Raw genomic sequence first — 22070 nt, 5'->3', positions numbered from 1 at the left:
GTTGCTGGCTCTAGCCTGAAGGCTGGCTATGGGCTTGGGCTTGGGAGCTCTAGATCTACGTGGTTATTATCACCAGTAGGAAGGCCAGTTTCTTGGCAGTAGCCGAGAATGAGGAGCCAGGTGGGCTTAAGGAATGTGACACGGAACGCTACTCTATTATGCAGTTCTCGGTTTTTCCGCTGAGCTTGTAAAGGTGGGGGCAGTAAGAATAAATGGTCAGGGAAGGAATGAGAGGAGGAACTTTCCTGTCTTTTCCAGACATCTCCTAAATTCTGGTATGTCCCTGTCCATTTTAGGTGATTTATCTTTAAAATCTGCAGCCCTCTGGAGCGGTAGGATAATCGTGACTATCCCTAGCTTCCCTAGCTGCAGGAACATTGAAAGCTTTCATAAAACCCAACCTCTCTGCCTTCTTGCCCTCGTCATCCAGTGAACCACAGAGATTTTGTAGATACAAGTATTTTCCATCAAGCTTATGAATAACACCCTTTGGCAGAAGACCCCGCACCGAGAACGGGCTGCAATGTTCTGTAGCGACTTTGCATACAATGTGCCTTAATTACTGGCAAGCCTGTCAAAAGCTTATTCCCACATGTGTCAACACTTTCTTAATACGCTGTAATTCATCATGTTAGCGTGGCACAAACAAGGTATTCTGCGTCCTTACACTCGTCCTTCCCCAAGTGCTGGTCTTGAGCTGCGTGTTCCCCTGCAGTGTCTTCGTCTGGTGGACAAAGAACAGACGATAGCACTGAAGCAGTGAGATCCCTGGAGCCCATCAACGTCGTGCATCACCGAGCACTTTAGGCCGGTTGCATAGCCCTCTACCTCCAAGAAGCGCCGCTTTATCGTCAAAAGGATGTTTGCTTAATAACGGCAGTAAATCCTGAAAGGCAGTCTAATTTTAGACAGAAAAGTTGGCTAAGAGGGAATCCTATCATTTACCCGTCTTGACAATTTTATTCATTGGGTTCATTTTCGTGCTAGTTGTGTGATTAAATTAAGATAGGGATTCATTTCTTTTTACTAAAAAAAAAAAAGAGAGAGAGAGAGAGAACGCCTTCTGAGTTGAGGGAAGGAGAGCAAGAAGGAAAAAAGGAGTCTGAATAATAAACACTGTGCTTCAGTTGGAAATAGAGTGATGTGAAAGGCTGTGTTATACTTTCTGGATCATTTCTTAACCCTTTGGCTCTTCTGAGTGAATCCAGAAATGGGCTCTGAGCCTGATTTGGATGGTTTGGGGAAGAAGCGGTGAGTCTGAGTCCTGTCTCAGATGAAAGCTGGCATTGACTTCCGGAGCAGCTTTGCTTTTCATAGTCATTCAGATTGCTTCTTTCACTTTTGTGCTTCATTTTTATAACCAAGGATAGAGAAGATAAATATACATACCCGAAGTTTCAGATTGTGTGAGACATGCTTCACACGATCTTTCAAGTAATGCAAGCATTTTTGAGAGCTCAGAAAAAAGGAATGGGGATCTGGGTATGGGAAGCAGAAACTTTCTTTTTGGTACTGCTGAGAATTTAAGAAAAGTTCTCTCTGTGTCAATATTATCTTCTCTTAAACCCACTCTTTGATGGCCGTTCCTCATCCTCGACTGCCGAAATACGTGAGTAGGGTTAATGGTGATACTTTGGTCAACAAGGGAGAGACCACCTGTTTTGCATCAATCTTTTATATTACTTTATAATGTATTTTTCAATAATTGTAACAAATCACACATGGTAGATATTTTAACAGTGCTTAAATTTTAATATTTGTCAAATATTGGGCATGTATTTTATTGGGCGTAAGAATGCTGTGGTTCAAACATATAATAACCACCCTCTCCCCCGTCAGAGCAGCATATCTCTCTCGCTCCCTATGCACATAATCTTGATGCAAATTGATGAAATCTAGGCATAAAAAGCATACATTTTTCTGCCTTTTAGAGACTTGTAATCCAGGTGTGTGGTGCATGGATGGTAAAGTGCCAGTAGGAAGCATATGGATAGTAAATGGCCTGGATGGAACAGATGTGGGGTAGTAAGCTTTGGCGCTCGCCACTGAAGTTAGGCCCTGCCTGCTAGGGGAGCTTCTTACAGCAGAAGAGAGCAACTTCCAGGAAGAGAGGAAAAGAATGTACAATAGCTTTTCTGAGGACACCGTACAGACATCCCTGCAGGAAGCTTTCTAACACTGTAGTGAAATGTAGGATGTTTAAATGTACACTGAATGGCCTGAAAGGATGATAAAGCTGAATATATAGCTTTTGCTCTCCAGACTCGCTTCTTTTCTTGCGTTTCTTTGTGTATTCATCGAACCAACATCCCATCTGTGTTCCAGGTTCTCAATCTCAAAGGAATCTTTGCTCCTTCCCTTTTAATCTTTTTTTTTTTTTTTAAGATTTTATTTATTTATTCGAGAAAGACAGAGAGAGAGAGAGGCAGAGACACAGGCAGAGGGAGAGGCAGGCTCCCTGAGGGGAGCCGATGTGGGACTCGATCCTGGGACTCCAGGCAGATGCTCAACTGCTGAGCCACCCAGGGGTCCCCTTCCCTTTTACTCTTGGCCACCTCTGAATGCATACAAAAATCCTGGTGGTTTTCTGTATTATCTCTGCAGGCTCTCCCTTCTCTCACTGCTGCCTCTTCCTCATCTCAGGCTAGCAATAGACTTTCCATTGGGCTCTTAGCCTCCTGTCTCTCTGATGAATTTATTTTATGCTTAGCGGTCAGGTTAGGCCTTTTTGAAGCTCAGCTCTTACACCCGTCTGCTCAGAGGCCTTCAGTAGTTTTTACTGCCTAGAGGAGACATCCCAAATTACCTATCCTTGCATGCAAGAACCTCTCCTTTTGGTTCTGCAGAGCTTTTTATACGCTGTAATTTAGCTCAGCAGAACTCTAACCCATACTTTCCTCTTTTTGATTATTCTTTCTGCTTTGAACTCAGAGCCTGTGGTCAGTACTTACAACATGATTTGTTGAATCAGGATATTTGAGTTTTGAGCATGAAAATTTAATACATTGGAGGCTTTTATGAGTTGGTTGAAATACTATTAACAGGAGTTAGGCATTGGGTATTCATAGAAGTCTTACTATCCATGTGTAAGACCAACATTTAACAATATTTCTTCCATTTTCATTAAATCAGTGAACCTTTTGATTGCTGGTAGAATTAGAAATTCTTTGAATGTTTTCCTTCCCAATAAAATCAGATTCTGATAACTAAAAATCCAGATATAAGATTATAGCTGCAGAGAAATAGGAAGAAGATCAATGCTCTAGAGTAACGTTAGTTACTATGTTATATTGCAGTAATGAGATAGACGTCTGTATTCCACGATATATTAGAATAACAGCTCAATTTTTGTCACATCAAGTCCAATGTAGTTCAGGCGATCCTTGAGAGCATTTCTTTTCCAGGTGGATGATCTGAGTTCCCTTTATCATATGATGTCACTATCCCAACACATGGATGCGTAAGCACAATGACCTTTAGTTTTACAGTTTTCTCTCATACCTTATTGATTATAACTAGTCACATGGCCCTACCTAACTAGGCATCTGGGAAGTGTAGAGGCGCATATGGGACATCTGGTGTGTACTAGCCTCTGTCACAGAACGCAGGTAGTAGAGGTATGCTGGTGGAGCCCCATGTATTAAGAAGATTGTGGTCTACCTATTACCAGCTGTGTGCCTTTTGGTTGGTTGTTTAACCCACTGTGCCTCATTTTCATATATATAACATGCATATAGTAATAATAATAATAATAATAGTAATAATAATAATGTCACTGTCATAGGGTTGTAAGGTCTATAATTCCCATAAATCAGTTGGAAGTGTGTCTTGAACATTTTAGGTTTGAGTTGATGCTAGCTAGTATTATTATTAATAAGGAAAACTTGGCTTAAGAGAATCATTGGTTTGAAATAGTCTTGATGGAAAAAATAAAAGTACCTTTTAAGCCTTGACAGACTTTGGGGAAATAGTCATGGTGGCCAAATGGCTTATCAGACTTTCCTGAGGATTTGGGATAAAGAAGAAATATGGTTGTTTTGTTATTTTTATGCTTTTAAGGAAGTCTTTCTGAAAGTCAGGCTCAGCAAACCAGATTTTACACTTAGAGCATGGATATAGAAGACTCCGTTGACAAGACCAGCCTTTTAATCATTACACAGTAGAACGAACTGAGGGATGATTTTTCTACTCCCTGCAGCAGAGGATGGTGGAGGCATTTATTTATCAGGAAAAACTGCACGTGTGGTATCCAGATGAGCCAAATAGACAATGGAGGCTGTTGATGGCACAGAGGCGGGGTTGCTTATGACGTGGTCTGTGGAGCTTGGCTGCAGATCCACGTCCTGAGTCTGCCTTTTACTAATCATGCAGCCTTAATCCTCCTGTGTCTCAACTTCACTATTTGTGAAATGGGAATCATAACTGTAGTCAGCCACCCAAGACAGTTGTTGTGAGGATTAAGGCCTTAATATATTTAAAGTGCTTTGAAAATGTTAGCTCCCTAGTAAATGCCCATGAATGGTTATGGGACAGTCACAATGCTATGACTATCTAGCTGAGGACAATGGAGAAATATAAATCACCTTTATAAATAAAAGTGTTCAGGAGAGTAGGGCAAAGGTCATGATGAGAAATGAAGAAAAATGTCAACAGCACTCAGCAAATACTGGCAGTGAGGAATATTAAACTGTGGAAAGTCCCCGAGAACAAGGTAGAAACTCTGTAGTTGGGAGATGTGCAAGCTCAGGCCACATATGGGGGGAGTAAGTGAGAATAGGAAGTGTTCTTCTGTGTGTAAGTTTATGGACAGGAGGACCTAATAAGGTACTTTCACCATTAATTTCTCCGATGACTCGGTAAGAAGGCTGGGGAGACTGACAGATTGCTCTTTTCAGGGAGGGAACTATGCTGAGCATTATGCCAGGGAAATTTGTGCTGATTTAGTTAGAAATGTGGTTCAGAGTTTAGTGTTGACATGCATCATCACTTACAAAGGTGGGGGCTTTTAAGTTTCCAAAGTTAGGTGCAGAACGGAGTCAACCACCTGGCTAATTTGGGCCAAAATGCCATAGCAAAATGAGGGGAAGGAAGCTTTTCAATGTAAATTATCTGGAAAATTACTTTAATTCCCACTATCATTTTTGTGACAAACATTCCTGACTTTTAGATATTTTGGAAAACAAGTTTGTGGATTGAGGATTTTCTGACATGCCTTAATGAAGAATGTTTGCTTATTTTGATATTTCTTGGCATCACTTTTAATGTGTCAAACCAAACACAAATGTCGGGTCCATGTTCAGATAAGTGGTCTCTACTTTCAATTTTATTTTTCCTTAGTCAGGAGGAGAAAACTTAGGTTCCATTGGCAGAAATCATAAGGGGAAGTTTAGTACTCCCCACAAAGTAACAACAGGATATGAGGGTTGGGGCCTAGTATGTCTTTAAAAAAGCATTTGCAATATCACATTATTTACATTTGAAAATAAAAACTTTCAGTTTCATAACATGAGCTACTTAAAGTAAAGATCGTCAAAATTTTGGCTGATATAGAGAAGATGCAATGATTCTTAGTGTTTTTTTGGGGGGGGGAAAGGATGTTATAAATATGTTAAAGGGAGGTGTGTGAGTATGTGTACATAGATACACGTACGTACACGTATCTGCTCATCTTTTAATGAACCAGGTTCAGGACCTCAACAGAAGGAAGGCCAAACTTTTTGACTAGGACAATCTCAGTTTATGCACATACAAAGAAAAGCAGGATGGTGCAGTAAAAACAATTCCAGGATCAGAAATTCAAGAGCTGGGTTCCTGATGAGCTGGGGTTCCAATTCTCAAACCTTGAGCTAGTCTCTTAACCTCATCAAGCCTGTCTCCTTATCTGTAAAATAGGAATAATAGTAACATCTTTTTATGGTCTCTAAAGTTGAATATATGTATAATAAATGTCAAAATATTTTTTAAATTGTGAAGTGCTGATACATGGAGATCTTATTGTTATAATACCATCACTGCTGTACCTGAACTTATCTCGAAGTAGGCAACAAAAACCCATTTATTGTCAATACATATGCATATACACACATATTGTTAAATATAACATAATTTTTCTATTTTTGGCTAAAATAGTCAATTTTTTTAAAAAATGTTCTATCCTCATGTTAGAGGAAAGGACAAGAAATACTTTAAAATAGGTGAGGGAAAGCATAGTAACTATTTTTTATATCCTAACTTTATCCAGCCACTCATGCCTGACAGTGAATGATCTGTGCATGAATATACTTTTGAGGCCATAAAGAATTATTTTAACTTAAGCCTCTTTTCGAGGGCAATGGGAATATTTAAGTTCAGGTCTAAAATAATCATTTTTCTGAAAATAACATTCTTCTGCTTATCCAGACTTTCTCCTTTTGCTTTTGGTGTCTTTTTGGCATGTAACAGACAGCTGTAAATTCCAGACCTTCCAGGATCTTGTCTCCTCCTTTGGGAATTCACGATTGGACTCTTGACCTTTGATCTCCTCCATATTGCTCTCATGGAGAGCCCTCATCTGACAGTCCTGGAGCAAGAAGCGAGAGATATTTATAGAACATCAAGTTATTGTACAAGCTTGTGTCTCTATGGTTAAATACTGGGTTTCTGCCTCTAAATTAGTACTTTAGTATGTTTTCTTAAGTGCTGGAAATTTATGGAATTATCATAGCTGAGTTCTTGTTCCTAAAACAAAAACAGAAGAAAATACCACTTGCTGATTTCTTTCTATTTTTATGTCTTTGGATGGCTTATACTGCCTTGCAGTAAACAAGCAAGAGTGTTATAGAATTGTTTTCCTCAGGATCCGATTGCCTCTTGGCGAGTACTCCGTGTATATCTTTTAGTAATGATGCTGTTCTCACACCCAGGAAATCAGTAATAGAAAGGATGGTGTTTATGTTTTATTAGACTATTAGCCATTTCTTTGACTTCTTAATATTTTGTCTGACTATCAATGTAATCGGTGAAGTATTAAATCGTTTGCTGATAATTACCTAGGAGATTTAGAAAATATTTCCAACCGTTTAAAACAAGGGAGAACATCGGTGGAAGTGATGGGATTCCTAAAGCTAAGTCACAGTATCATAAAAGCTCAAGTTAAAAAACACTTTGACCCTATGGAGAAGAATTCCAAATAATTTATGTAGATATTCACTTCTTCTTGAGGAGTGAGAGCATAGCTCCCATTCCTTAGGTATGATCTGCACAGAGACTTCCTTCCAAAGTTACAGTATGGACTATAAACTTTGGTTATTAGTAATAATTTAGGAATGTATCAATAATTGATTATTAATGATGTATCAGTGTTGGTTCATTAATTGTAACGTATTACGCTAATGTATGATGTTGATAATATGGGGATATTGGATGTGGAGTATGTGGGAATTCTCTATACTAGTTTCAATTATTTTGTAAACCTAAAATTACTCTAAGGAAGTACTTTAACAACTCTCTGATATTGTTCTAGTAGGCAAAGCTTTGTCAAGACTAATGGCCTTCTTGAATTCCTTGAATTACAGGCAACTCACCAGTTCTGAAAGTAATACTTTGATTAATTCACAACACTTGGAGTTTTGTCTACTTTGTTTTCTGATAGGTAGTAAGAGCTACAGAAGAAATTGGAGGTGGCTAGGGTTAAGCTACTGTGCCACAAACTTCCTACATGGCTATAATAAAAATAAGTCTCATAAGAGATTCTTTCTCCATACATTTATTACCCTGTCTCTCATTAGCAAGCAAGCAGGCACAAAACAGTTCTTATAACCTGTTCTGTAAGTCTGATGACGTCTAAACTCTTCTTTGGCACTCAGAACACATCTTGTATGAAAGATTTACTCTAAGCAGGCATGATATTTGAGGGTCAGGATATTGTGCCCTCTAGTAGGTACCATGAAATCAGAAATCCTCTTAAACTAATGACTGGAACTAGGACTAATTCCTATCATCCAGGTTGCAAGATTCATTGGATTTTCAAACTCCATTCATGCAAGTGTCTTTGAACTGTTGTGGCCAATTCACATATCTTGGTACTTCTAATGTCACCAATGAAAGCCTGTTTCTAATATGTTACTAGTTTAACCAATAGATCATTTTGACATTATGGATGCTAATCAGTACCAAGTAGCTTGCTCATTCAGATGCTGGAAAATGAGGGACTTATAATAGATACTCTGGAGCATGATCTTTTCTGATAATGTAGGTGACTACCATGAACTCTGCATTCTGGGTTTCATAAGCTAACCCTCTTTAGAATTAAAGCTTTAGCTGGTCAAACATTATATTGATTATATGGAATATTTGATGTAAGTTACAGACATCAGTAGAAGCAAATTCCATTTTTTAAAAACACCAAAACCCAAAAATCTTCTTCTGTGTCCCTTCTATCAATTCTTTCTTTTGGGGCAAAGAAAAGTATGCTTAAGTTTATATCTGAGGTGAATATTAGGCCTGAGTATGGTATCTTTGAGAGTGAACTCCAAGTGTTGATAATTCTTGGAACAGTATAGTGGGAAGAAGAATGAGAGAGTGAGTAAACACAGTGACATAGAAGTGCTTTGGATTCATTGTCAGAGAACTACAATGATCTAGTGAAATCTTGTTTTCCTTTAATCTGGATCTTCTAAAAAATTTTTTGGTCAATAATAGAACTGGTTTTGAACACAGTATTTTTAAATGTTACACAAAAGTAATGTTCTCTGAAACACATAGTCCATTCCCTTTTCCAATACTATAGTAGAAGGTCAAGTGGGGAAGGGCTGGAACATATGTTCCCGTGATAAAAAACAAGACAAATAATATTTATCATAATAATAGTAACTAACATTTATGTATTATATACCATATTCTAAGTGTAACTTCTGTTAGCTGTTCTAAATACATTATATACCTTAACTCATTTAATCCTACAACAAATCTAAACCATTTATTTATGGGAAACTATTACCAATGACTGGGGAGACTATCTCACATTGTATGCTGGAAAAAGCTGCTGTTCTATGACAAAATGGCTAGAGAGTAAATTAGAGAAAATCTAAAGCAGTTAAAAAGAATGACCATGTAGAGAAGTAAAGAATTTAATACCATTAGCATTCATTGAGCCAACATTGAACGTATGTCTGTGTACCTAGAATATTCAAAAATAACTAGAAAAATTTAACTCACAGTCATTTCAGGTACAGATACAGAGCATGTTTTATTTAAATTTTTATTATCTTCTAAGTTTTTATTATTCCTTAGCTGTCTCATAGATGCAGAGATGAGATATAATCTGTATAGATGAAAAGTGACTTTATTTTTAAGATCTGTTATATAAGAAATTAGAGAAATAATAATTCTGAGGAGATGGCAGCAATAACAATATACTTTATGGCTGTCCCTGAATTCTCCAGTAAGCACAGGCAAAGTAGCAAAACCAAGACTACAAAGATGAAACCTACAACAAAACAACAAAATATGTGCCCTTATACATGTGCACGTAGGGACAAAACCCTGACAGCAAAGAGTTGAGTGGTATCACCAAAACTGCAAAAAGCAGAGGGAAGACATTGAGACTCTTGTTGGATTCTGGGTGGGAGCTTTGCAGGACCCAATTCTTGGTGAGTGCAGTGAGGCCATGGTAAGATCAGATGCTGCTATGGGTCTCTGGCTCTGTGAACTCTTGAAACTAACCAAGTGAAGCTCACTTTCAGAACAAAGCCCTGCACTGAGATGCTGGAAGCAGGACTCAAATCGAGCAGGATGGACACTATAGGGGCATGGAAATAGAAGATCCCACCAAGAGTGAGGTGGAGAAGCAGAAGAGGCAAATTTCATAGGCCATAATTTGAGAGCATTCATGGAAAAAAAAAAAGAGAAGTTGTACTAGAGTGTAAATTTAAGCCCCCATTACTGCTGTAAAAGTATAAGCACACTCATTTCACTTTAACATGAGGAACAGAAAAGGATTACAGTAACATCCTATATATAAGAAAAAAAAAAAGATGAAACAGAGTAATATATCTAAAGACAGTGAAGTCACTCCAGAAAGACTGGCCTACAAGATTGATAAAAATAACCTAATATTTCAAAATGAGGCAAAAGAAATTGAGAAGTCATTAATAGATATGAAAGAACAATGCAAATCTTAATTGTGTCACATCTCTGGTTGAATCACATCAGAGATGAAGTGATTGGAAAACAATAATATTTGGAAATATTGGAGACAAGTTAGGAAGAGTTGGCAATAAAATTAGAAAAAGAAGTTCAGTAATGATATCTAAACTAGAAGGAACTCGAGAGCAATAAGCACCTTAAGATAGATGAAGAAAAGAAGAAAAAATATAATAAAAACAAATGAAGGGGTTAAAAGGACTAAAGAGAAGGTGACAGCTATAAAAACAGGCAAAGGAAATGCAACATATATATAATAGGAGTTACCAGGGAAAGAATCAGGTCAATAGAAGAGAACAAGTACTGAAGAGTACGATTCCAGAAAAAATTTCCTGACTTGAAAGTACTTAATAAAAGGTAATACTGCAAACCTGGGGAAATGAACTGAAATATATATTTCACCAGAACTATGGACTTTAAATAAAACAAAACAATCCTTTGGTCATCTAAGCAAAAGCTTCATTGTAACACATTTAAGTGAGTCAGCAATTGAAATATGAGCCAAAGATACTATAACCTGTCAAACTGACATTTAGTTATAAAGGTCGTAGACTGTTATGATTATGGAAAAAAATTCTTAGGATATTGTATTTTTTGAGACTTTATGAAGCATCTACTAAAAAACAAGCTTAAGGCAACTAAGATGACGAGAGAATGAAATGAAAGCATTTGATATAAATAAACAACTAATGAATTAAGATTACATAATATTTATAGGGGAGACATTTTATAATACATAATGGCTGTATGATCTGATGATGTAGATAGGTATAATTACAAAGAATTTGACAGATAACCAGGAAATAATTAATGCAGATAAAATAAGTTCACTTAATGATCTTACAGATAAAATTGGGAATAAAAAGAAATTTTTTCAAGTTAGATACTAAAGAAATATAAAGAATGGTATAAGTTTTTATTAGCTAATTTCAATCATATGTAGAATAGGGAACCAATAGACAATAGCAAAAAAAAAGTTGAAAGAAAGCTAAGGATAATAGTATAAAGGTAATCATTAGAATTAAAATATAAAGCTTCCTAGATTTTGAAAGATACATTAAAAAAAAGCAAAAAAGAGACAACATATTGAAAGACTGAATATACAGTACATACACACAAAGAACACAATATAAGTTGAAGACAAATATGTTGAATACATTGGTAAATGTAAATGGCACACCAGTGAATAAATAAAATGAATAAAAACTGAGATTGTCTAACAGCAAAATCTAATACTGTTGTATACAGGCAATATACCTAAAAAGTTTTGTGATACTAAAACCTACAATCCACAATGAAAATAGTCATTAATGTTTATATTTGCAATAATATAGCAATGAAATTTATAAAACAGAACAAGAAGAAAACATAGACAAAAGGATTCCAATAATAGGTGGTTCTAACATACGTCCTTCAATCAAAGATAGATCAAGTGGATACAAATATTAATAAGGATATAGAAGATCTAAATGACCTAATCATCAAGATACAGTTTATAGATAAATCTTCAATTCTGAATCCAGTTAATAAAGAATACACTTTGTTTATAAATCCATGTGAGACATTTACAAAACTTTACTCTGTCTAAACATCAAAGAAAACCTCATTCAATTTCAAAGAATAGAAAAATTACAAATAAAATTCCCTGTTCATAGTGCAATAAAATAGAAATGAGCACAACCTCCATAAAAATGCTATTAATTAACTTTCAGGTCAAAGGGGGAAAAAACTAAATTGGAGAAATCTTTGAAAATAAGGATAATGAAAACATGACTTATCATCTATAGTATACAGTCAATGCAGTTATCGAAGGAAAATTTGTAACTTTAAAAATACCTACAATGATAAAAAGTGAAAAAAAGAAAATAAATGAAAAATCCAACTTAAAACAACAACAAAAAGCAGGAAATAATAAGATGAAGACAGAAATTAATTAGACAGAACCCCCCCCCCCAAAAAAAAACCCAAAAAACGTGGAACAGCTCAGTAAGTAAAAAAAAAAACAAAACACCACAAACTTTGCTTAAAAAATCAACAAAATCAGAGACCCCTGGGTGGCTCAGCGGTTTAGCACCTGCCTTTGGCCCAGGGGGTGATCTTGGAGTCCCGGGATCGAGTCCCATGTCGGGCTCCCTGCATGGAGCCTACTTCTCCCTCTGCCTGTGTCTCTGCCCCTCTCTCTCTCTCTCTCTCTCTCTTTCTTTCTGTCTTTCATGAATAAATAAATAAAATATTTTAAAAAAATCAACAAAATTGACAAACCATAGATTAATGGAGTCAAGAAAGAAATGAAAAATACCCCACAAATAGTAAAAATTAGAAATGACAGAATGAAAGAAATATCCAAGTAGATAGTTAATCATAAACTATTTTGCATATTCTATGCATATAAATTTGAAAATCTAGGTAAAAAAGTAGATTTTAAGAAAATATGACATAGCAGCGTTGACCCCAATAGAGACAAAATAAGCTGATCTATTACTTTAGAAGAAGGAGAAAAGTAGATAAAGAGCTCCCCTACAAAAAAGCACCAGGCTCTTAAATGTTCACAAGGGAATTCTATAAAAACTTTCAAGTATAAAATGATCCGAATTCTGATAAACTAAACCAAGACATAGGAAGAGAAAGAAGATTTTCAAATTTGTTTTAGAAAATTAGATCTTCTATATCCTATTATTATTATTTTTATCCACTTGATCTATCTTTGAGAGAATTGTGATCTATCTTTGATTGAGAGAATTAGCATACTTTTGTCTGTGTTTTCTTCTTCTGTTTTATAAATTTCATTGCTATATTATTGCAAATATAAATATTTAAATACTGACTCCTAAGTTTGGCCAAGGGCTTCACCAAAAAAGAGAAAATTACAGAATAATATCACATATGGATAGTGATAAAAGAAATTCATAAATATAATATTAGCAAACAGAATTTAACAGCATATTAAAAAATAATGTATCATTACCACCCAGGGTTTACTCCAAGAGCACGAAGCTTATTTAATATTGGGAAATGCAAAGAAATAAGGAAAATATTATAATTATCTCTGTACCTGCAGAAAAGGTGTGTGACAAAATTCAATGTTCTTTCATGTTACAAAACATTCAATAAAATAGGAATCTGTGATATTTTAAAAACATAGCATTTTATAAACCTCGGTGTTAAAACCTCTTACTTGCTGGATAAATATAGTGTGTTTTCTTCTAAAAGTCAGAGTTGAGAATAAGACAATGATGCTCACTACCTTCACCACCATTTTTACTGTGTTGTGGGTGTCAGCCAATGGAATTGGACAAAAGAAGGCAATTAGCAGTAAGGAATTGAAAAAGCAAGATTATATTGGGTTTCACATCCGGAAATCTCAAAAGTATCAATTGAAAAACTATTATAAATATTAAAATAATTTCAGAGTGATCGATTATAAAATCAGTATGCAAAAATAAAGTTTTTATACATAAAAATAAAAATTATATATAATTTATATATAGAAATATATTAATATATTAAATTATATATAAATTATATTTAATTATTAAAAATATTAAAATTTATATATATAATTTATAATAAATATATATATAGCAGAAAAGAAAACTTCACTTATAATAGCCGATAAAATAAAATAAGATAAAATAAAATGGAACAAAATGAAAAGAAATGTAATAAAAGAGAAAACAAGGTGTATATTAAACTAGACATATTAAAAAACTACATAAAGAGAACTTACACGCATTTCCCTCAAAATACAAAAGTAAACTTGAACAAATGGAAAGGCATACTATGTTCCTGGATAGGATGATTCAACGTTTTAAAGCTGTCAACTCTCTTTAAATTAGTTTATACCTTTAATGTCATCAGGTTTTTAAATTTTTATAATCAATTAGATGAGTTGAACAGTTCACTTGGAATAACACGCAAGAATAGCCAGGGAAAGAACAAAACAGAGAGGGGAGCTAGAACAAGCTGATAATAAAAACACATTACAAAGAGAGGCGTTTGGGTACATGAATACGCAGTCGGGCTCATGCATTAGAACATCCAGAAACAGGTTCCATTACACATGCAAATCGGTGAGGAAAGACATACACTTTTAAAAAGTGTTGTGAATTAAAAAAAATAAAAATAAAAAAAATAAAAAGTGTTGTGAGAGCTGAGTGGCCTTTGGCAAAAAGATAAACTGCAACCATTCTTCACACTGCACGTCATTGAGTGTATCAGAGAGTTAAGAAAAAAACAACAAAACCAACCAAAAAAAACCCCACACCCTACCGGTACCATACAAAAATACAAAGCGAACAAAACTTTTCTGTGACTTAAAACTCAGAAGCAACAGTAGAAAAGATTGATATACAAACAGCACACATATAAATTTTGCCTGGCAGAGAAGATCTACTCTAAGGAAAGCAAGACCCGTATTTTCAAAGTTGTGTCCTGGACAAGAGATTGTTACATAAAGTGAGCTTCTAAAAACGGAGGCGTTACAGGCAAATAATCGCCACTTACAGGGGCACAAGGAACAGCAGGAAATACTCAGCGAGGCCGTGGGGATGGGGTCAGCAAAACCCAGAGTGAGGACAGCGGCCGGAGGGGCCATCCAAGCTTCTCAACCACGGTAAGCGGTAACAGCAGCAGCCGGCGAGGAGAGGAGCGGAGCCACCCGGCTTTAAGGCAACGGGTCAACCAGACACCAGGTAAGGACCTTACCTGAATCTCAGTCAGGAGGACAAAGCTCCTTGAAACACTCACAGGTGGGCAGCCCCGGTGGCTCAGCGGTTTAGCACCTGCCTTTGGCCCAGGGTGTGACCCTGGAGTCCTGGGATCCAGTCGCTCCCTGCATGGAGCCTGCTTCTCCTTCCTTCTGCGTCTGTGTCTCTCAAGAATAAATAAATAAAATCTTTTTTTAAAAAAAGAAACACTCACAGGATGTTCGATGCCTTTAGGAAATCCACGTTACACCTTTTTAAGGTATGGTCATGGTACTGCCTGCAGTTTTGTTTTAAGAAAGGATCTTTATTTCTTACCCAAGAATCCCAGAGTAAGAGAGATTCACGGGTGAAATCATACATTTTCTTGGATGTGCTTCAAATAATCAGGGGAGACAGAAGCAGCTCGGGGGACGGACAGACGAACAAAAGTGGTGGCAGGTTGATAGTTGTAGAAACTGAGTGTTGGATGCCTGAGAGGCTGTTACTCTGCTTCTGCGTTGGGTTTGAGTGACACTTGACATTTTTTGCATAGGATTTTAGGAAAATTAGGGAGTGCCTCTTTCCTTATAACAGGGGTCAGACTTTAGGTTTGGAAGGTGTCAACCAGGCACGGGAGAACTTCTTCAGCGCCCGTTTGGGGGGTCACTGAAGTCCCAGGCGCACCACGCCGAACACCGTCCCTCTTATTTGACGAATCATTTGTGCCTTAAAAGTAATTTGATTTTGATGTTTCTACTTAGCTCGTTCAAATATTGTATGCGAACTATTTGATGTTCATTTTCCACTCTTCTCCCCCTGCTTCCCCCCCCCCCCCCAAAAAAAAAAAACCAAACCAAAAGACAAACAATAGTTGCTCATCTTTTAAGTTGTCTTTCACTTAAAATCTGAAGCTGTCATTTTGCCCAAATAGACAGGAAAATGCCTGTTGAATGAACGCGGTGTCATTTGTTGGGGGGCGGGTGGGGCCTGCACGTGGCTCCCTCTGCACCTGCCGTCTGGGTTGGAGCCTGGCCCGTGTCTGCAGGAGGCTGGGGAGGAGGAAGCAGCGGCCCACCTTGTGGCCCACCTTGCGTGTGTCAGGGCTTGGAAGGCCGCCGTGGCCTCCACAGCCACTGGGTCAAGGGTGCAGGGCGGGGCCACCACGGCCATCCACCTGGGCCTCCGGCATCTCTGTGCAAGTGAGCATCCTGCCACGTGTGCACATCTGCTGGTGGCACACCCTGTGGCCATGCACCACCCGCGGCCCCAGGTGGGCTTGGAAGGGAGGGCGCGACTGGTACAGAGAGTGAGGCCCTGGCTGGGCTCAGGGAGCTCCCCTCTAGTCTTCCGCTGGCCCGGGATGCACCTGTCTTGGCGGCCTGGCCCGGGGCGCACCTGTCCTGGTGGCTGGCCTGGGATGCACCTATCCTGGTGGCCTGGCCTGGGGTGCACCTGTTCTGGCGGCCTGGCCTGGGATGTACCTCTCCTGGCCGCCCGGGGTTCACCTGTCCTGGTGGCTGGCCCGGGGCACATCTGTGCCGAGGCATCCCTTCCCTGGCGTGCCCTCCACCGCGGGCACCACGACCTCACACCCGCCGGAGGCAAGGGGACAAGAGACGCGTTTCTCGGCCCCTTGGACAGGTCGTGCGAGAAGAGGGCCCCAAGGCCGCCCTGACCCTGTGCGTGGCCTCAGGCGGTTCCGAATTCCATTTGTGCGACGTGGAGCCGAGGAGAGAAGCGAACCAGCGAGGGTTTCCCTAGGGAGCTGTGGGCGTGGGGCTCGGGGTGCACGGCGTGGGGTGGGTGCCTGAGTGCAGGGACAGGCCACAGCTGGGCGTCCCCCAGGGCGGGGCGGGTGAGGGGACCAGGGCCACAGGAAGGCCTGGCAAGGCCTCCAGCCCGGAAGGCCGGGGCCCCTGACACAGTCAGAAGAAAGCCAGCAAACAGTGCTCTGCAAACACCTAGGAGATCCCCGAAGGTGGCTCTCGCTGCTACCTGACTTTATCTGCCATCATTTTAATGGTTTTTGTAAAAAATGGAATACCGAATCCTTTCAAAGATTTTTTTTCTTTCTTTCTCCTGATTTACTGGACCCATGTGCTTGCACTGCGTTGGGGCAGGTGGCGGTGGCCACGGTGCACGCCCCCGGGCCGTGTGACCTCCTGCGGGAAGGCCGCCGGGTGGGCCCGCACCAGTGTGGCCCATGCGGGGGACGCTTGTCCCGACCTGAGAGTACTTGGTTTTGGCTGGAGTACAGCCGCGCTGGGGAGAAGCTGGTGAGGTTAGATCCCCCGCGGATTTCTGGAAAATATTTTATTATGGTCGATCTGGCCATACATGGGAGGATCGTGATACTTTGTGGATCATCCGGGAGGGAAAAACCTGGCCTTCGATGCCATGATTTCCAGAAGCAAACATGAAAACACTTTAATCCGTTTCCCCACAACGTAGGTTTCTAAATTTGCAAAATCCTGCTTTAAGGTTGCCACACATAAACAAGAAGGGGCTTGAATATATGCTTTGCTGTAGAAAACTTCTGTAAAAAGGAAGAAAAATACAGCTTGTGGGGTCAAACAAATGCTTTTGGCGGCTTTATGGAACACACATTGGGAGAGGGGTTTGCTTCTCCGGTAAAAGATACGGGGGAATCAAAAGCCCCTGACCTATGTGTGAGATGCACACACATGAGAATAAATGATAATAAAAAGGTCCAAAAAAAAAAAAAAAAAACAACCCAGCACGTCTCTCTATCAGGATGGAACCCAAAAAGCAAGTATGCATTGTAAATAAATCATGTCTGAAAGGCTGAGAACTTGGGCAATCTGAATTAAATTTGATGAAAATAGTGCATGGAACTGATGATTTCATTTCGAGTGCACAAGTCATTTTTCTGCTTATGTTTTTTTTTTTTTCTTGTCTCTTCTCTTCTTTCCTTCCCTCCCTCCCTGTCCAAGTACCCCCTCCCCCCTCCGCTTCCAGAAGAAGAGAACACTGTTCTCAGAACTCTCTCAGGCTTTCTTAATTGAAAGCAACGATTCTGAGTCACTCCTTTATATTAAGTGAAACACTCTTGCACGAATCTCCAGGGATGGGGTGATTAGCACAGCAAGAAGCCGGCGGACTCCGGTTGTCCCCGCGAGTGGTGGAAAGAATCAATACAATTTTGCAAAGATAACAGTGCAAGAACGGTGTTTTCTTTCAAAACACGTCCCTCTCTGAAACATCAGTGCAGACATATGTCAAGATAGAAACCGGATCGTGTTTCTAACAGTTGAGGACTCGGATTTCGTCAAAGAAGACTGTTTGTTCTCGGGCCCGAACTGTATCCTACGCTGTCCCCGCGCCTGGGCTATGATGGAATATAGAACATTAGCCTCGGACAGTGGAGCCTGAGCCGGTGCCAACGTCGCTAATGAACATGTGGTTCCAATAATCCTGTGGCTACTTGCACGTTAGGTGGCAAGGTGCCAGGTGCTTAACGTCGAGGGCGCAGCCGTCGGAGAAGGTACCATCTCCTGACATGACGGCGTGTCCAGGAATGCTCTGGGCCCAGACGGAGACCCGGCAAATGGGGAGCGGGTGTCACGGTCTGTATCAGGGGGTTTAAGGCACTAACCCACGGGGACGCGGCCTGCAGATGGGGCCGGGGCCTGACGCACCCCGGGGTGTTGTCGGTAATGAAGTGGGTTACACCGCAGGCTGCAGAAACTCAGCCTGGCCCAGGGGGCGGCGGGAGGAGAAAGGATTAGGATCGCTCCCTGCTTCAAGTTCCTGATGTTCTGGACTCTGGGATTTGAGGGTCTGAAAGCTCGAAGACAGTGAAATGAATTACAGTTTAATGATATTCCCACTACACGGACAAAATGGATTCAATTACATAATGGTAGCATTAAATGTTATTAAGAAGGGATCCAGAGTCTTGAGGCCAGACTCTCAGAAAATCACGATAAGCTGCTTAAAACAGCTGAAATAGCACATTTATAGGCTTGCCAGTCCTCGGTTTGTTGAAGAGGGAAAGGGCTAGGTTTGCCCAAACGGTCTGCGGCGCTGGTGTGTTATCAGGGCCTCTGAGTGGGGAGGGAGCGTGGGGACGTACCTCATTCGATTATTCTATCTTCAAGTACACTCCGTCCCCCTCCAAGAAATGCTTTTGTGACACGCAGAGCTAAATGGCTTCCCCCAGGACTTGGGGATAGGGCCATGGCTTTTCTTGGGGGCAGGACCCCTTCTGTAGGTTGACCAGATTTAGAGCAGATCCGAATTTTTTGAATTTTCTTCAATTCGAGCTTCTCCTTGGAACGAAGGACCTCTTATTTTCCGCAAACTGTAAAATGCACCCTTAGGGACGTACAGGTTCAGCAAACACTCAATGCCGCGTCTCTACCACCACGATCCACAGACACTGGGTTCTGTGGCTTCAATAAATGACTTCACGCCGCTGGTCCACGTGCGTTCTCTGTCTTCCAAGGGCGGGCAGCCGCTGAGCTGGGCTCCATCCTGCAGTTTTGCCTTTTCCCGAAGATCATGTAAAGGGAATGTGCAGCGTGCAGCCTCTGGGGATGACTCTTCTCTTAGCAAAACCCCTTCGAGATTCTTCTGTGCTGTTGCGTGCAGGGGTGGACTGGCTGTTCCTTTTCACCGCCCGGTAGCAAACCTTTGCAGGGACGTGCCACGGTCTGTGCATCCACTCACCCTCGTGGTTGCTGCGGCGTCCAGTTTGGAGTGATGGTGAAGCAAGCAGCCGTAAAACCTTTGTGCACAGGTTTTCGTGTGAACGTGGGATTTTACGTCTCTTGGGCAGAACCCTGAGAGTGAGCTCCCGGGGCCATATGGTCAGCCCAGGGTGGACTTTGTAAGAAACGGTGAACTTGGTTTCCAAATGGGCTGTGACATTTCGCTTTCCCACCAGCAAGATCCGAGAGCATCCTCACCAACTCCGGGTATTGTCGGTTTGTTTATTTGATCTAAATAATCCGGGGTCTCGCCTGGGTGGCTCAGCTGGTAGAGCCACCAACTCCTGATTCTGGCTCAGGCCGTGATCGCAGGGTTGTGAGGCCGAGCCCCACGTTGAGCTCCGTGCTGGGCGTGGAGCCTGCTTAGGATTCTCTTTCTCCCTCCTCTCTCTCTCTTTCTCATTCTCTTTCTCAAAATCGGTCAATCAATCAACCATTTTTGTAGGTAAGTAGTGGTATTTCCTTTTTAATTTGGGTCCCTGATGACTAATGATATGAATATCTTTTCATGTGCTTATTTGCCTTTGGGGTATCTTTTTTTTTGGGTGAAGTGTATGTCCAGATCTTTTATCAATTTGTAAAGTTGTTTTCTTACTAAGTTTTGAGAATTTATATACTCTTGACAGAAGTCCTTGGTCAGATATGTTATATATAAATATTTTCTCTCAGTATTTGACTTGCCTTTTGATTCCCTTACAGTATCTGTTATGGAGCAAAAGTTCTGAATTTTGATATGGTACAACATATAAATATATTATTTTACAGATTGGCCTTTCTGTGGTATATCTAAGAATTCATTGGTTAACACAAGGTTACACAGATTTCTCCTATGTTTTCTTCTGGGAATTTTCTAGTTTTATCCTTTACATTACATCAGTTTTGAGTTATTTTTAAATAGAGTGCAAGGTATGTGTTGAGGTTCATTTTTTGCATATATATGTATTTATATATATGTATAATATATATATATAATATACATACACACATTGCTCTAATTCGATTTGTTGAAAATACTATTCTTTATCCATGGAATTGCACTTTTGTCAAGAATTGGTTGACTATATTTGCATGTGCATTTTTTTTGGACTCTATTGTGTCTCACTAATCTGTATCTATCCTTTTATAAATATGAAGTTTTTCTTTTTAACCAAAGTTTTGTTATAAATCTTGAGAACATATACAGTGAGTTTTTCATCTTCGTTTTTTCTTTTTCAGAATTGTTTTGGTTATTCTATTTGGCATTTATAAAGAAATCTTTTTGAGGGCAGCCCTGGTGGCTTAGCGGTTTAGTCCCGCCTTCAGCCCAGGACATGATCCTGGAGACCCAGGATTGAGTCCCACGTCAGGCTCCCTGCATGGAGCCTGCTTCTCCCTCTGCCTGTGTCTCTGCCTCTCTCTCTGTATCTCTCATGAATAAATAAATAAAAATATTTAAAAAAATCTTTTGAGATATTGATTGAGTTTGCAATTTAAGGAAAAATGAGTTTCCAATTTAAGAAAAAATGAGATCTTAACAATATTGAATCTTCCATTTTATGAACATGGTATATCTCTCCATTTACCTAAGACTCTGCTTTTTTTTTTTTTTATCAGTGTTTTGTAACTTTTAGCATACCTATTCTGCATGTGTTTTGTTAGGTTTATACCTAAATATTTTTGCGAGGAGGGTGTTATAAATAGTGTTATTTTATACATTTTGAATTTCAATTATTCATTGTTGGTATACAGAAATATAATGGATTTTTGTGTATTGATTTTTATCCTACAACCTTGCTAAACTATTAGTTTCAGAAACATTTTTTGTGTGTGTGTAGATTCTGTGTTTCTCTTTAGACAAGCATTTGAGCTGCAAATAGGGACTTTCATTTCTTCCTTTCCAATCTGTATGCCCTTCTTTTATTTTTTCTTATTGCATCTGCTAGAATTTTCAGTGTGATGTTGAATGAGAGTAGTGAGAGAGGACATCCTTGTCTTGTTCCTAATCTTTTATCTATTAAGATAATCATATTATTTTTTCTCTATTTTGTAATATGGTGAATTATATTGATTTGTGTTTGAATGTTGAACCAACCTTATATTTTGGAACAAACCCTACTTGGTCATGATATACCCTCTTTTAAAATATATTTTTATAGATTGCTACCTTAAATTTGCTAGTATTTATACAGGATTTTTGTGACTATGTTTTATATAAGAATTTAATGCTAACATTTCTCTCTAAGCACTGCTTTAGATGCATTCCACAAATTTTTATATGCTACTTTTTAGTTTTCTCTCAGTACAAAATACTTTATTTTTATTTTTTTTTAGTACAAAATATTTTAAAATTGACCTTGAGACCTTCTCTTTGATCCTTCTCATTTAGACTTATTTAATTTCCCAATATTTGAGGGTTTACAGATATCTTTGTTACTAATTTTTAAATTTAACTTTGATATGGTAAAAGAACACTCTTACTATGATGTCTTTT

The 22070-nt window shown here is 39.2% G+C and overlaps 1 long non-coding RNA gene across 1 annotated transcript; it reads right to left on the bottom strand.

Annotated features, from left to right (window-relative positions):
- Positions 1–5782: 5782 nt before the first annotated feature.
- On the bottom strand, positions 5783–15031 carry LOC140599209 (uncharacterized). The gene is made up of 3 exons (XR_012001897.1): positions 14887–15031; positions 6461–6559; positions 5783–5881 (listed from the first exon to the last, which is right to left on the bottom strand). It is a non-coding gene; the product is annotated as an uncharacterized lncRNA (long non-coding RNA).
- Between the last annotated feature and the right edge of the window lie 7039 nt (positions 15032–22070).

Source organism: Vulpes vulpes, chromosome 6 (assembly GCF_048418805.1).
Source record: "Vulpes vulpes isolate BD-2025 chromosome 6, VulVul3, whole genome shotgun sequence".
Lineage (NCBI taxonomy): Eukaryota > Metazoa > Chordata > Mammalia > Carnivora > Canidae > Vulpes > Vulpes vulpes.
Note: the sequence above shows the minus strand (reverse complement) of the source record. Positions and strands in the feature narration are given on the sequence as shown.